The sequence below is a fragment of the Bos grunniens genome, chromosome 24 (genome assembly GCF_055505025.1).
Source record: "Bos grunniens cultivar Pamir isolate PY7600 chromosome 24, Bosgru_T2T1.0, whole genome shotgun sequence".
In the NCBI taxonomy this organism is placed as follows: domain Eukaryota; kingdom Metazoa; phylum Chordata; class Mammalia; order Artiodactyla; family Bovidae; genus Bos; species Bos grunniens.
The window spans coordinates 48,683,667-48,697,664 of record NC_141188.1 but is presented as its reverse complement, the minus strand read 5'-3'; positions in this window follow the sequence as shown (position 1 = coordinate 48,697,664).

Genomic DNA, 13,998 nt, shown 5'->3' with positions numbered 1-13,998 from the left:
TGAAATATTTTTGCAAGTTGTACGCGTGTATTAGTATACACACGTATTAGTATATGCATGTATTAGTATATGCATGTTGTGCAGACATGTACACATGCCTGTGTTATATTTATCTGTGCACATGTGTGAATAATAATATTTCAGCTGTGAAGAGAGCACCAGCTATGGGTGAGGTTCTGAATGACTAGCTGGGCATAAAGACCTGGGTGTCTAAGCAGGCTCATTGCGGGGAGGTGGAACCTGCAGGCATAAGCACTGAAGGAAACACCCCAAGAACACGGCCACAGGGCGGAGGCTGACATCAAGGCCACGAGGGCTCGTGGCCTTGGAGGGCTAGGGCAGCTGAGCTCTGGTGGAAGCAGCCCCAGAGGAGCAGAGCTGAGCAGCGTCAGGCACAGGTTCACCCTGTGGAAGGAAGGGAGGAGGGAAGGTCAATACATAAAGAGACTTGAGGGTGTGAAGCCCCCAGGGACTCCTTCCCTCCTCACTCTCCAGATTTGCCCTCTGGGAGCTAGGAGGAGGCAGACACGTGGATTTATGTCAGATCTATCTATAAGCAATGGCTGGGTGGTGTTTCTGAGACCAGTGATGCAACATCCAGTTAATTCCAGTCACGAGGAAACTGAGGGCTTGGCTGAAGTCACTCCAGGAATCAGTTGAGTCCAGTGCACAGTATTCAGTAAATAACGATGGATGATGCTTCAGTGAGTGAAGAAATGAATGAAAGGGAAAGAAGGAAGAGAAAGAGTTAATTGAGTGGATCATAGAAACCATCCTGAACTTTCTAAGAAGAGGAAACAAGAGAAGGCTAATAGAGATGAATTCATTACAAATGGGGACTTGGATCTTTCTGTTTCCTGAGGGTGAAGAGGAGGTGTTGAAATAAAGTATATGCACACAGTACTTCACTTATTATTTTGAACTGTGTGTGTATAAAGGGGAGTTTTACATGAATATGTATTCAAGTCCATGAATGATACCCTGGATAAAGAAGGATAAGAAAACATTTGCTGTTTTCTTAAGTCAAAGACCTTCTGAGACAACAAGAGAGATTTAACATAATCATGAACAATCCCAACCGATTCATTCATTCTGCAAGCAGAGTCAACACTGAGCTGGGAGCAATGGTGGATGGCTCGATACATTAGAGCCAACTTGTACCCTGAAAGAGCCCGCAGAGATAAGGTGTGTCTCCCAACATTAGCATCCAGGAAGAGACGGCAGTGAGCTGAGAAGGGTACACAGGTGGCCTACAAGAAGAGTTAGAAGTCAACAGACGATGCTCTGTGTGTATGTGTGCGTCTGGGTGAAGGGCTTCTGTCGTTGAATGTCAGATTTTTGACCCGTTTTGATGGCTGGCTTTAGTGTGTATAATGTGAGGGAAATTGCTGCTATGATTTCCCGCCTCCCTCCATCATTCTGAGCCATGTTATTAGAAAGTCAGAGATAGGGTGCTCATAACGTTTACTGTCCAAAGTGGGTCTCCTGAAAGTGGAAGAAGACAATATTAATACCCATGCCAGCCACCTCGCGTGACCTGGGACTGTCCTGTGCAGAATGGGGCTGGTGGTTGTCCTGGTTACGGAGGTGAGCAGCAGGTTGTCCTAGAGTCCCCTGCAGCCATGGGGTGGACGTCCAGGGTCACTTCATGGTGGGGAATTCACACCATCCCCTTTTCCAGAGGATGGACCCTGCCCCATCCCATTCTGCAGTGAGGCTGACCCGTGGGGGCAAGATCAAAGGTCAAGCGGGGCAGAGTGGGAGCAAAGGCTCCTGGGGCCTCCAACATCTTGTCTCCCCACAGCCAGGCTCGGCGGTCAGCAAGCCTACTGCCCAGCCTGGGATCTTAGCACTTACTGTGTCCACTTGCGCCAGCCCAGGCAGGCGGCTCTAATGGATTATTCGCATTATCTCCCTCATCGCTGCTTAAATATTTATCAGACCATTATGTATTTAGTGGCCAGGCATGGGGAGTGGAAGGGGCAGGAGGCAGAATTGCTTGGCCAGATGCAAGGGTTAATTACAGATTGGATAAATCCCCTTCTGATTTAAAAATTAAATAAATAAACATGGTGAGGAGATTAAAAGGGAACTGTTACTTACATGTAAGGAAGTCCAGAACTGCCTGATCCAGGTTTTGGTGTCTTCCAGCGCCTCATTTTATTACCTCACTATTCCCTTCCCTTACCTGCAAACCTGTGGGCTGCCTGAGCCTTAAACCAGCTTCTAATTAAAAACCGTACTTCCGCTCTTGCTCCTCAAGCAACCAGTGTGTGGGAAAATTCAAGCTCGCCTAGAACCAGAGTCAACATCCGCCTCATAAAAGAAGTTCTGAAGGTAACTCCAGGGCTGGCACTGTGAAATATTGTTCATTATAATGAAGCAGCTGAGATAATGCTGTTTTCTAATTTCCCTTTCTCAGTCAGAAATTAAATAAAAAGTCATGTCTAAATTACAATACTGGATTGAGATCAGACGAGGGCCCCATGCAGAGAGCTCATGATCTATCCTTCCCACATTTTACAGCCATTAAAAAAGATTATTGTTGTTTTTTTCCCTTCCCTTTTCTTTGAGGCCATTTACATTTGTTCTGAACTCTCACTGTGTTTTATTCGAATCTCTTAAAAGTGCCAGGGCACATAATAAGTCAATCACAAACTTAAATTAAGAAAAAAACAAAACAGGCACCCAAGCAAACTGGGGCTCTGAACTCCAAGCTCAGTTACCTAGGGGGCCCCTAACTTGGCTCTTCTCCATCCGCTTCCAGTTGGCAAAGTCTTCTCCAGGGAGAGTCAGGGTGGGGAGGGCTCATTCTGTGCAAAAACTGCCTACGCTTCTACAACCCTCTCTTATAGCAGAAATGCCCCTTGGTCAAAATGAAAATGCTGGACTGGCTGGTAAAGTGTATTTAGAAAACGCTAATGAGCCTGTCATATCACAGTTAATTGAGCGTTTATTTGATTACTCAACCAGCAGAAAAGAGGAACACTGGCGCATTTTGGCAGGTATGATTCAGGCATTCTCTGTTCTGAGAAGTTGTTGGTATTCCTTGAATATTGCACAAAAGTTGGTGCCGAAAAAACATTATTTTTCCTGGAATTTATTAAGCAACATCATTATGAATCGTTTTCACTGCATGCAAGTCGCTTCCTATTAATCACTTAGATAATATGACTGGAGCGCCTACTCTGTGCAAGGCATCATGTGGGGATGAACAAGAGACGGTCTCTTCTTGAGTCCCTAGGATCAGAGCCCCTGAGATACTAGCATACTTGGGTGTTCATTTTCTCATCACAACAAGAGCCCATTGAGATTTTTAAATGTCATGTAAATTTCTGTGAGTTCAGGGCTCCTGGTGGGCAGACTCCAGGGAGGTGGGTTCCTGTGGGACACATCAGTCAGATAAGCCTTGGAAGAGGAGAAGGGCTTGACGGGGGCTTTGCGGACCAGGTAGGACTTAAAAATGAGGACAGAGGATAAGAAAACACTCTGAGGGACTTCCCTGGTGGTCCAGTAGTTTAGAATCTGCGCTTCCACTGCGGGGGGTGTGGGTTTGATACCCGATTGGGAAACCAAGATTCCACATGCCTCGAGGTGCAGCCAAAACAAACAGTCTAGGAAAGATCAAAGTGTGAGCAAAGGACTGGGGGTGGGAAGCACGGGGCATTTAAGGGCATGGGGCAGACAGGGTGCCCAGGGATGGTCTCCTGTGGCCACAAGCAACCTGTGTGCGGCTCCTCAGAAGGCCACTCAAGGTGACAGGACTGGAAATAAACACTGTGGTTCCCATGAGACATCTGACCCATGCTGCCCTTCAGAGCTGCAATGAAAATGACCAATGAGATCCTCTACAGCTGGACTCCAGCAACTGAGCACACACCCTTCTGACACAAAGTCTAATGGGCTGCTGCAGCAGCTCACATGCCATGGAGTGCCATGTGCAGCCCCAGAGGAAGCAATCAGAGAAAAGGGGCAGAGAGGCTGCGAGGTTTAATGGCAGGTGTTGTGGCGATGGGACTTCCAGGTGCACTAGCAATAGTGGTAGAGAAGCCTTCTGCCAACGCAGGAGACATAAGAGATGCAGGTCAATCCCTAGATCAGGAAGATGCCCTGGAGGAGGGCATGGCAACCCACTCCAGTATCCTTGCCTGGAGAATCCGAGGGACAGAGGAGCCTGGCAGGCTACAGTCCACAGGGTCACAAAGAGACGGAGTCTCGACTGAGCACGCACGCACATAGTGGCAATGACCTCGGGCTGAACTCACGTATGTCCTCTACTTTTGTCTGTTTGCAGTGGTTGTATCCTTTAAGTGTCAGCCAAAGCAGCTGCAGAATGGAAGCTCCCACACCCCGTCTACATTCTGCAAATGAGAATGCCATCATTCTTCCGAATCCTTGATGTGAGTAAGTTCAATTGGACTTGAAACCCACCTGCATCATCACAAAAACTTTCAACACTACATCTGTCAGTGAAAGAAAAGGGAGGCTGTTGAATTCTTTAAACATAATTTCAACCATTATGAATCTTTAATGATTGTAAAAAATGGCTTTAAATTTTTTATCACCCACTTGTGCAAACAAAGTTTCTTATCAAGAGTGACCACCAACGATTTGTAGAGATCATCATTAAAAGATCAGGCATGGTGTGTAGCCATTTCAAACACAAACTCTGATATGAAATAGTTACAATCATGGAAGGAAGCAAACTCAAGTTTCTCATTAAAATGAGGGAAATGTTTTATTCTGAAGCCATACATATTGTATAATATTTCCCAGTATACCATATTTTCTTTTTCATTTTGCATAATATAAAGAAAATGGAATGACTTTTTCTTCTAAATCTCACATAGAATCCCAGATCCCCTGCAATTTACTACAACGTGCCATACAAAGATTCTTATCTTCACGTGTATCCTGACTTTAACAGCTTGGAAAGTCCTGCTCTAAGGTATCTTGCTTGATCCTCAAGGACCTTCTCGGACCTTCATGGACATCCAGCAGTCAGCTGTCCCTTTACTACTGTAAGCAGATCATTGTAACTATAAGCCTTCCCCAGACCCAACAGAAAAGTCTACAAGGGCCAGAGATGGCACCTTATGACCTTGAGGTGGTTCTCCTTGGAGCTGTTCCATTGATACACTTCTGCTGTGGGTGCTGCCCAGGACTGAGCCCCCACCAGTAGAAAGACGTGGTAGAGGGCAGGGGGGAGAAATGGGCTGGGGGATGGGGGAAGTTCAGCTCTCAAATAGCAAAGACACACTCATTGGTTTACCCAATCTTGCGCCTCCTCTTTAGTTCTTTTAGGCTCTCTCTCCTCCACCTCTCGATTTTAAATAACTTCCTGAACTATAAAGGCAAAGAGTTCCAAATGAAAACTGATTGATAGCCTCATATAATTATATAATAAAAACATGCTGATATGCATATACATTATGCGTGGGCTCGTATGTCTATATGCATCTGCATCTATTCCAGGGGGAGGAATATGCAATAACGTCTTCTGAAACAAATTGTCAAGGTGTCAATAAGGACTCTCATAATGAATGTGTGGGTGTGATCTGGGGTAATTTCATTGCAATTATGTTGCTCGGGCTGATTTCCCAAGACAAGTCTTAAAGGCACAAGTCCCATTCCCAAGCGGAAAGCGGAGTGTTTTGCTTCCTATGGCATCTTCAAAGCATCACATTTCCAGGCCAAATGCCTTCCCTAGAGCACACCAGACCAATCAGAGGAAATCAGGTTGCCAGGCAGTGTCAAAGCTTCAGTCCACAGTGATAAGTTTAAAAAATTTTTGTGTCTGACACCCAACAATCTCAGCAACTGACTGTTAATGGTTAAAAAGTAAACAACAGCATAACCCAACTAAAGAAGTTAGAAGTCCCAGTGATGGGTACTAAGTGTATGAAACACTGTTCAAAGCGTTAGGGGATAAGGAAGAGCAAAGATGGGCATATGCTAGAGGGAAAAGGGGAATATATGTGGCCCTTAACCCCAAGAAAGTCCAGCCTATCCAAAAGGACAGATGCTCGACCAATGCTTGAACAAATGCTGATAATTCAATGTGAATGGAATGTAATAGAGGTTTACCCATGGGAACCCAGGGTGGGAGTAAGGACATAGGAAAGATTTTGTAAGACAACAAACTGTCACTTAAACTGGGCCTTGAAAGTAGAAAAAAAAAGTGCAATCAATATGTACTAGATTGTTTTGCGTAGTGCCCTGCCCTGTGCTGAGTACAAAGGAGACTCTCCCTCAACCACGTTTCCTGAAATGAAGTATAGACTCCATTCAGGAACTTTCTCAGCAGGGACAGGGGTCCTCAGTTGCCCATCCCTGAGACCAGGCTATCGAACTTGCTATCAGGAGAGCCATTTGTGGCCCAGGAAATAGTGTGAATGCTGGCCCTGGGGAACAGGGTTATGTCTGGGCCGTCTACAACAGCTACGACCAAAGGACTCCAGGAGACAGACTAGAAGAGGAAGAGAAAGAGGGGAGGGTTGAATATGGAGCGTGATTCCACAGGAAATGGAACAAGGGAGGAATCATCTTCTCTGCCTCCCGACAACATCTAAATCTAGACCAGGAAGCTCACACCAGAAACCTGGGCGTTTCTGTTGATGTCCCCTCACCCCTCACCCCTTGTTACCTTCCCTCACTTCATGTGTTCTGTCCCTCAGTCCTGTCAACTTGGCCTTTGTAACATCTCATGACTTTCTGGGTCTCTGCAGTCATGTCCTGACTGGCCTCTAGCTGCTTCCATCCATCCTTTTCCTGCTACCAGCCTGACTTCTCAAATACACTTAAAACTTCTCTCTTAAACATTCCAATGTCCCCCTCTCTGCCTCCCAGATAAAGCTTAAGCTCCCAGGCAGTTCCAAAGAGACATCGATACCCTCATGCCTCCTTGCCCTTCCATCTCTACCCCATCCTTTAACTGCCAAAGCCCACAGTCATGCTTCTTCTCAATTTCAGACCTTGACACATGCTGTTGGTTCTCTCTGAAATGCTCCCCTCTCCTTGCTCTCTTACAGGGTGAACTCACAGACAACTTTGAAAGCCTTGCTCAGGTTCTCCCTCTGGTATTCACCAGTGATTCACCATCTGAATTAGATCCCCCACCTCTGTGCTCCAGAGAGCTTCATATGTGCTGCCAGAAGAAACAACAAACTGTCTCTTTACAATCCACCATGCTCCTGTGCTGTGAGTAACCTGGTGGTAGGGACCATGCCCCTTACCTCTGTAAAGCCAGTACCCAACGCATGGCAGTTTCTGGCACATAGCATGTGCTCCATCAATGTTGGGAGTGCAAGGAGAGATGGATGCTTAGATGGATGGATGAATGGATAGATGGCTGGATGAATGGATAGATGGATGGGTAGATGGATAGATGGATGGATGAATGGATAGATGGATGGGTAGATGGATAGATGGATAGATGGATGGATGAAAGGATAGATGGATAGTTGAATGGATAGATGGATAGATGGATGGATGAAAGGATAGATGGATAGTTGAATGGATAGATGGATAGATGGATGGATGGATGGATGGATGGATAGATGGATGGGTGGATGAATAGATGGATAGATGGATGGGTAGATGAATAGATGGATGGACGAACGGATAGATGGATGGATGAGCAGATAGATGGATGGATGAATGGATAGATGGATAGATGGATGGATGGATGGATGGATGGATGGATGGATGGATGGATAGATAGATGGATGGGTAGATGGATAGATGGATGGACGAATGGATAGATGGATGGATGAATGGATAGATGGATGGGTGAATGGATGGATAGGTGGGTGAATGGATAGATGGATAGATGGATGGATAGATGGATAGATGGATGGGTGGATGGATAGATGGATGGATGAATGGATAGACGGGTAGGTGGATGGGCGGATAGGTATTTGAATGAGTTGACAGTGCTTAAGTAGCCTGAGCAACAATAAAAGGAGGCTCCTTCTTCCTGTCTATACCCCCACTAACTGAGTCTCTAAAACAGAATATCATATCCCCCTAAAACTCCCAGGACCTGATCAGTGAGCAGGAACACGATGGAAGCTGCAGAATTATATGGGAAACCAGTATGTTCATTGCAGTAGCTTAGACCCTAAGGGTAGGTCCTCCAGGGAGAGTAGAATATTACAAATCAAAGTAAAGGAAGCTAGTCACTTTATTCCAGCAGGCATCAAACCAATTTTAAGGATTTTTTTTTTTAAGAGAAGTCAAAAAAAAAAAAGAGAAAGTCAAGTTAGATTTTTTTTCCAGGATTTTTAAAGGAGTTTTTTGGAGACTGTCAAATCAAGTAAAAGGGAAGGAACTGTATAAATTCCATTTCTCTTTCTTTTTTTCTTTCTTCTAAACACTGAATAAGAGAGGATCAGACGAGTCATTCACCATCATACTAACAAGCTGCTAAGTCACTTCAGTCGTGTCCGACTCTGTGCAACCCCATAGACGGCAGCCCACCAGGCTCCCCCGTCCCTGGGATTCTCCAGGCAAGAACACTGGAGTGGGCTGCCATTTCCTTCTCCAATGCATGAAAGTGAAAAGTGAAAGTGAAGTCGCTTAGTCGTGTCCAACTCTTCGAGACCCCATGGACTGCAGCCTACCAGGCTCCAGTCAAGAGTACTGGAGTGGGGTGCCATTGCCTTCTCCGATCATACTAACATAAGCATCCTTATACCTAATCTATGTGCACAGCTCTGTATACATTCTTAGAATAAAACTCTAGAAGCAGAATTACAGACTTTTAAAGCATGGACATTTTTCAGCCTCTTTTAAAGAATTGCCAGCTTCCTCTCCAGGAAGGCTGTATCCACGTGCAGTCCCTGCTATAGAAAATGACTAGCTGTTTCACCATGTTCCTACCAACACTGAAGAATTCGTTTTTAAATATTCCCAGTTTGATAAGCAAAAATTAGAATCACACTGTCCTAATTTGTATCTCCTCGATAACTAGTAAAGTTGACCTTTTTCATAAGTATGGGCTGTTCAGTGAATTTGCTGTTAATTTTCATTCCTGACTTCCCTATTGGGTCTCTTGTCCTGTGTTATTGATTTTTAGAGGCTGATTTTAATATATTAACATCATTCATCCTTTACCGTTGTGTTGCAAATACTTTTTCTATCTCTTAAGAAATATTATTCACTCCACCCCAAGACTGAAAGCAAACTAGTGATCCTTCATTAAAAATTTAGTTCACAGTCCTGTGCTACCTGCTTCTGCGTATGCAGAAATGAGGAAGGCAGGTCACTTGTTCTCAGGAAGCTTGCAGTCTGGTTAACCTCATGAAGACAACTAGTCACAAACATATCCATGAAGCCCTAATAACACAAGTCTTCAGGAGGAGAGAGGGCTTGTGCTGGACAAGGAGGACTAGATCAGTTCTTGACAGAAAGAGGGGAAGGGGCAGGGTCTCCCAGGCAGAGGGAGGGAGGAGAAAAGGCACAGAGGTGGGAAAGCCTAAGGCATGTCTGAGGAAGTCTGGAGAGTCAGGTGTGAGTAGAGCAGAGATCTCTGCGGGTGACCCGTGGGAGGTAAGGTCAGTGCTGAGCATCTGAAATGCCTAGGCTTTCCCACGATGCTATTTCCCTGTCCTGGCTAGGCCAAGCAGGAGCCTTTGTCTCTGAGCCATTCAGACCTGCGTGTGCATGCTGTGTACATTCCCCTCTTTTACGATGGCTGTTATTTGTCAGAATTGATTAGCCTTTCTGTGTGGGAGCCATCTGCTGTCTGTCAGGCTCCTTGTCTCACCAGCGTGTTGATTTCAATAAATTATTATGGCACTTGGAGTCAGCTAAGTGGTTTGATGCTGTGAATCCCACACATCCAAATCGGAAGAGGACTGAGAGCCATTTAACACCATTCCTCCACTGCCTTCTCTCTTGGTCAACAGCGTCTAAAGGGAACCACGCTGTGTTATCTTGGGCTGCCCAATACATTCTGCACCATCTCCTTTCTTCTGTTTATATGACTGAGCAGATGATCCTGGCCTGACCACCACAAAACCCCGTTCCCCTGGACACAGGGACTGGTCCCAGAGCAGCCCTGTGGTGGGAGAAGCTGTCTCCACTGGGATGGGCAAACTGGAGTGGGTCATCTTTGCTGGCATGTGGAAATAGCTGGAGAGAGACAGGAAAAGATGAGACGCAGGCAATGCCCTAGAGGTACTGAGGCCTTGGCTCATGCCTATATCTCTTCCTTCAACTCTAGGAGCTGTGTCAGTTTCTACCCAGCTATAGGTGTTCTACATTTCTTTTTGCTTAAGCTAGTTGGAACTGAGTGTCTGTCACCCACAATACAGGGATTTCTGAATATACAGAGTTACTATGTTGCCCAAATCAGGTATAAGGGAGTCATCCTTTAATCTTCTTTCCCTTTTACCTCCAAACCTATTCAATCACGAAATCCTCTTGATTCTATCTCTAAAATGTTTTATCAGTTATTTCACTGTCCTCCCTAATTTTCTCTCACCTGGATGTAAATACTCCTAGCTGCTCTCCCTGGGATCCTGTCCCCTCCAAATCCATTTTCCACAGTGCTAAGTTGGTCTTTCTAGAACCCAACTCTTCTTCCAAAACTTCAGAAAATATCCATTGCCCATGAGACAAATCCAAACCTCTAAGCACAGGATACAAGCCTGTCTGTCTGCGTCTGGTCCACCCTCCTTCTCCAGTCCCAACTCTTAATATAGCCCACCTCCCAGTTCTTCCATGTCTCCAAGTCTTTGTACATGTTCTTCCTGCTGGCTCCAAGACCTTCCCAGTCTTGTTCATCTGGCTTCTGCTCTGGCCTTCCATTTGCACTTCATTTACAAAATACTCACAGCCCTACCGCAGACACCCTGAGCATAGCCTTCCTCTGGGAATATGCGGTACCTGGTGTTGGGGCTAGTGACCAGGAGATGACATAGCAGCATGGTTAAAAACATGAGCTCCAAGTCAGCAGGCCTCAGTTTGAGATCTGGTTCTCACCTTTACCAGCTGGGGGGACTTGAACAAGGCACCTAATCCTAAGGCTCATTTTTCTCAATGGGGAAAATAAACGAGGGTAGCTGTAAAGATTAAATGAGAAAACTAGGCAAAGTTCTTAGGTAGAACATAGCAGATATTCAATAAATGACAGTTGTCATCACTGTATTATCAATGATGTCACATCAACCTCACATTATCAGCATATGAACCTATTTACTCCCTTCACCTATCTCCTCACCCCAACCCTCATGATGAACTCCTTGGGAGCAGGACTGGGTGTTACACTTACTTTGTTCTGAATCCATGACCCCTATGTCAACGCAGCACAGACGTACAATAAATATTTATTTCATAACTATCAATCTCTTTTCACCCACTGTTTCACTGGGGAATACGATGGGGATAGGGAAAGAGGGCACTCCTATAACTCTCCCATTACCACTTGAACTCTCCATGGTTCAAAACTGATTAAGGACAGAATCTCCATAGGAAATAATTCAGAAGTGACATTCAGTGAGTCAACCACCCTTATGCGGGAACCAATGTGTTCCCTGATATACCAACACAACTGGTTATCTATCCAAAACCCTTTTCCCCATTCTTTTTTGCTAAACACTCTCTGAGTTTGATCAGTGACAATATTCAAGGAAGGTGATCCTATTCCTAACTCACGTTGTTGTTGCTGCTATGTAGTCGCTAAATTGGGTCTGGCTCTTTTGCAACCCCATGGACCGTAGCCTGGCTGTAGCCCACCAGGCTCCTCTGTCCATGGGATTTTCCTGGGAAAAATACTGGAGTGGGATGCCATTCCTTCTCCAGGGGATTTTCCCGACCCAGGAATTGAAGCCATGTCTCCTGCATTGGCAGGCAGATCCTTCCACTGAGCCACCACGGAAGCACTTAATTAATAAGTGTGTCTTTAAAAATCTAAATCCATCAGGACAATGCCACTCTGCTTGCTTGAACTTGGTTTGTGGATGGACATACGACCCAGAATGTGCCAAGGAGGGGGAAGTCCTCTGTGGAGTTTTTGAGCAAATTTTCCTTGTTTTAAAGAGACACAAGGAAGGGATAGTCCCTTTTCTGCTACCCCACATCATTTTATCTGCAAAAGATGTCTGATAGTGACACTGCCACCTGGTAACCATGAAAGAAGCCTACTAGGGTGGCAAAGCAGAAGAATGGAAAGAACCTGGGTTCTTAATGACATTGTCCAGCCACAGAATTTGCCAGTTCTGGAGCATTCTGCTTCAGAACTGCTTGCTTAATGAGATAATAAATTTGTCTCACTGTCTAAATCAGCTATCTATTATTTGCAGCCAACATCATCCTATCAGAATTCACCCAACTTTACAGCATTCTCCCAGTGTGTCCCTGCGCATTCTCTTCCTGGAGGTCACATAATACTCTCACTTCTCCGTGCCCTTTTTACATGTACTGCTTTCTCAAAGTTTATAATTCATCTTTCCCTCCTTTTATAACTGCATTTTATTCTCCAGGATCCTGGAACTTATCATGGTGCCTAGACTGGAATATAATAAACACTTAATAAATGATGAACAGATGGATAAATTTATGGGTGATGCACAGCTTACAAACCACTGACAGGCTTACAAACTTGCCGAGGAAATCAGAATAATATGAACAAACTATAGAACGACAAAGAATCACATTGTGTGATGCACAAGATTCCTAACAATTACAGAAATGCATATATTAGTACATGATATTAAAAAACATAACCAAAATAAACAAAACAATAATTGAGTGGACTACAATAATTACTCTCAGTAGCATTTTCAGTGGGTTCAATCTGTTTAGAGAGCAATAGGACAATATCTAGCAAAGGCTAACAACACTCTTTGACATAGTAATTTCACTTTAGGGGATATATTCTAAGGAAAAACCCAAATATATATAAATATATATGTGTGTGTGTGTGTATATATATATATATATATGAAAACATTTACAGAAATAGTACTTAAAATAGAAAGAAACAAAATATAACAACCTAAGCTATAATGGGACAGCAAAGCTAAGCAGACTACGGCATTGTAACTAAGAGTGAAAACTGAAAATGTCCACATATATTTAAATGCATACATAAAGTGGTGATAAATGAAAAATATAAAATAGCAACAACATGCTGATTTAAATTATATAAAATTTTACCTTAAAATATGTCAATATTGCCCACATTTTCATGGAATTCAACCCCTAGGTGCTTATATTCATGTATCTTACCTACGTATTTTATAATACATACATCTCCTGCTTTTCACAACCTATCAGCATGATATTGTCAATATACTGAAACAACCTGATGTCTTGTAAGATGAAGAGATGATTCAATATCTCTGTAGACTAAATTGTGACATAGAGATGAAGTGCTGGAGCAATAAAGTATACTACACTCCTTGCCAGGTGAAAGCAAACCGTGTATTGGAACTGAATTTTTAAAAAGCACCAACCTATAAGTAGCTGCAGAGTAAGTGTCAAGGACTGGGTTATTTTCTCTAGTAAGGCATCCATATCTGGAAGTGCTATAGTTGGAAGCCACTTCATCACTTTTATAATGATCTACGGCCATTCACCAAGATACAGCCACTTTCTGCATCAGACAGATAAATGATTTAAATGAGGTTGTCATAGGCATAACACAACTGTACATTTTGAGTCTCTGACAGATTTAACAATTTCCCCCAGGGTTAGAGTATTGCTTTTGATTTACTACTTTAAGTCTTCTATTTAGAACTTTCTAAAAAGGAAACCATTAAGTGAACAATATATTAATTCTGCCTCATACTAGATAAATCTATTTCAACTATACAGTCAGGAACTGAGAAAATAATATAAAATGACTTGAGGGTCCACTTGATGTCAACTATGATGCCGAAAGTTTCATTAATCACCTAAATCCTATAAAATCCCCCATTGATCTTTGGATCACAGTGGCAAACTGTATCCTCAGGAATTAGCTCAGAGCCAATGAAAGATCTAAAAAGG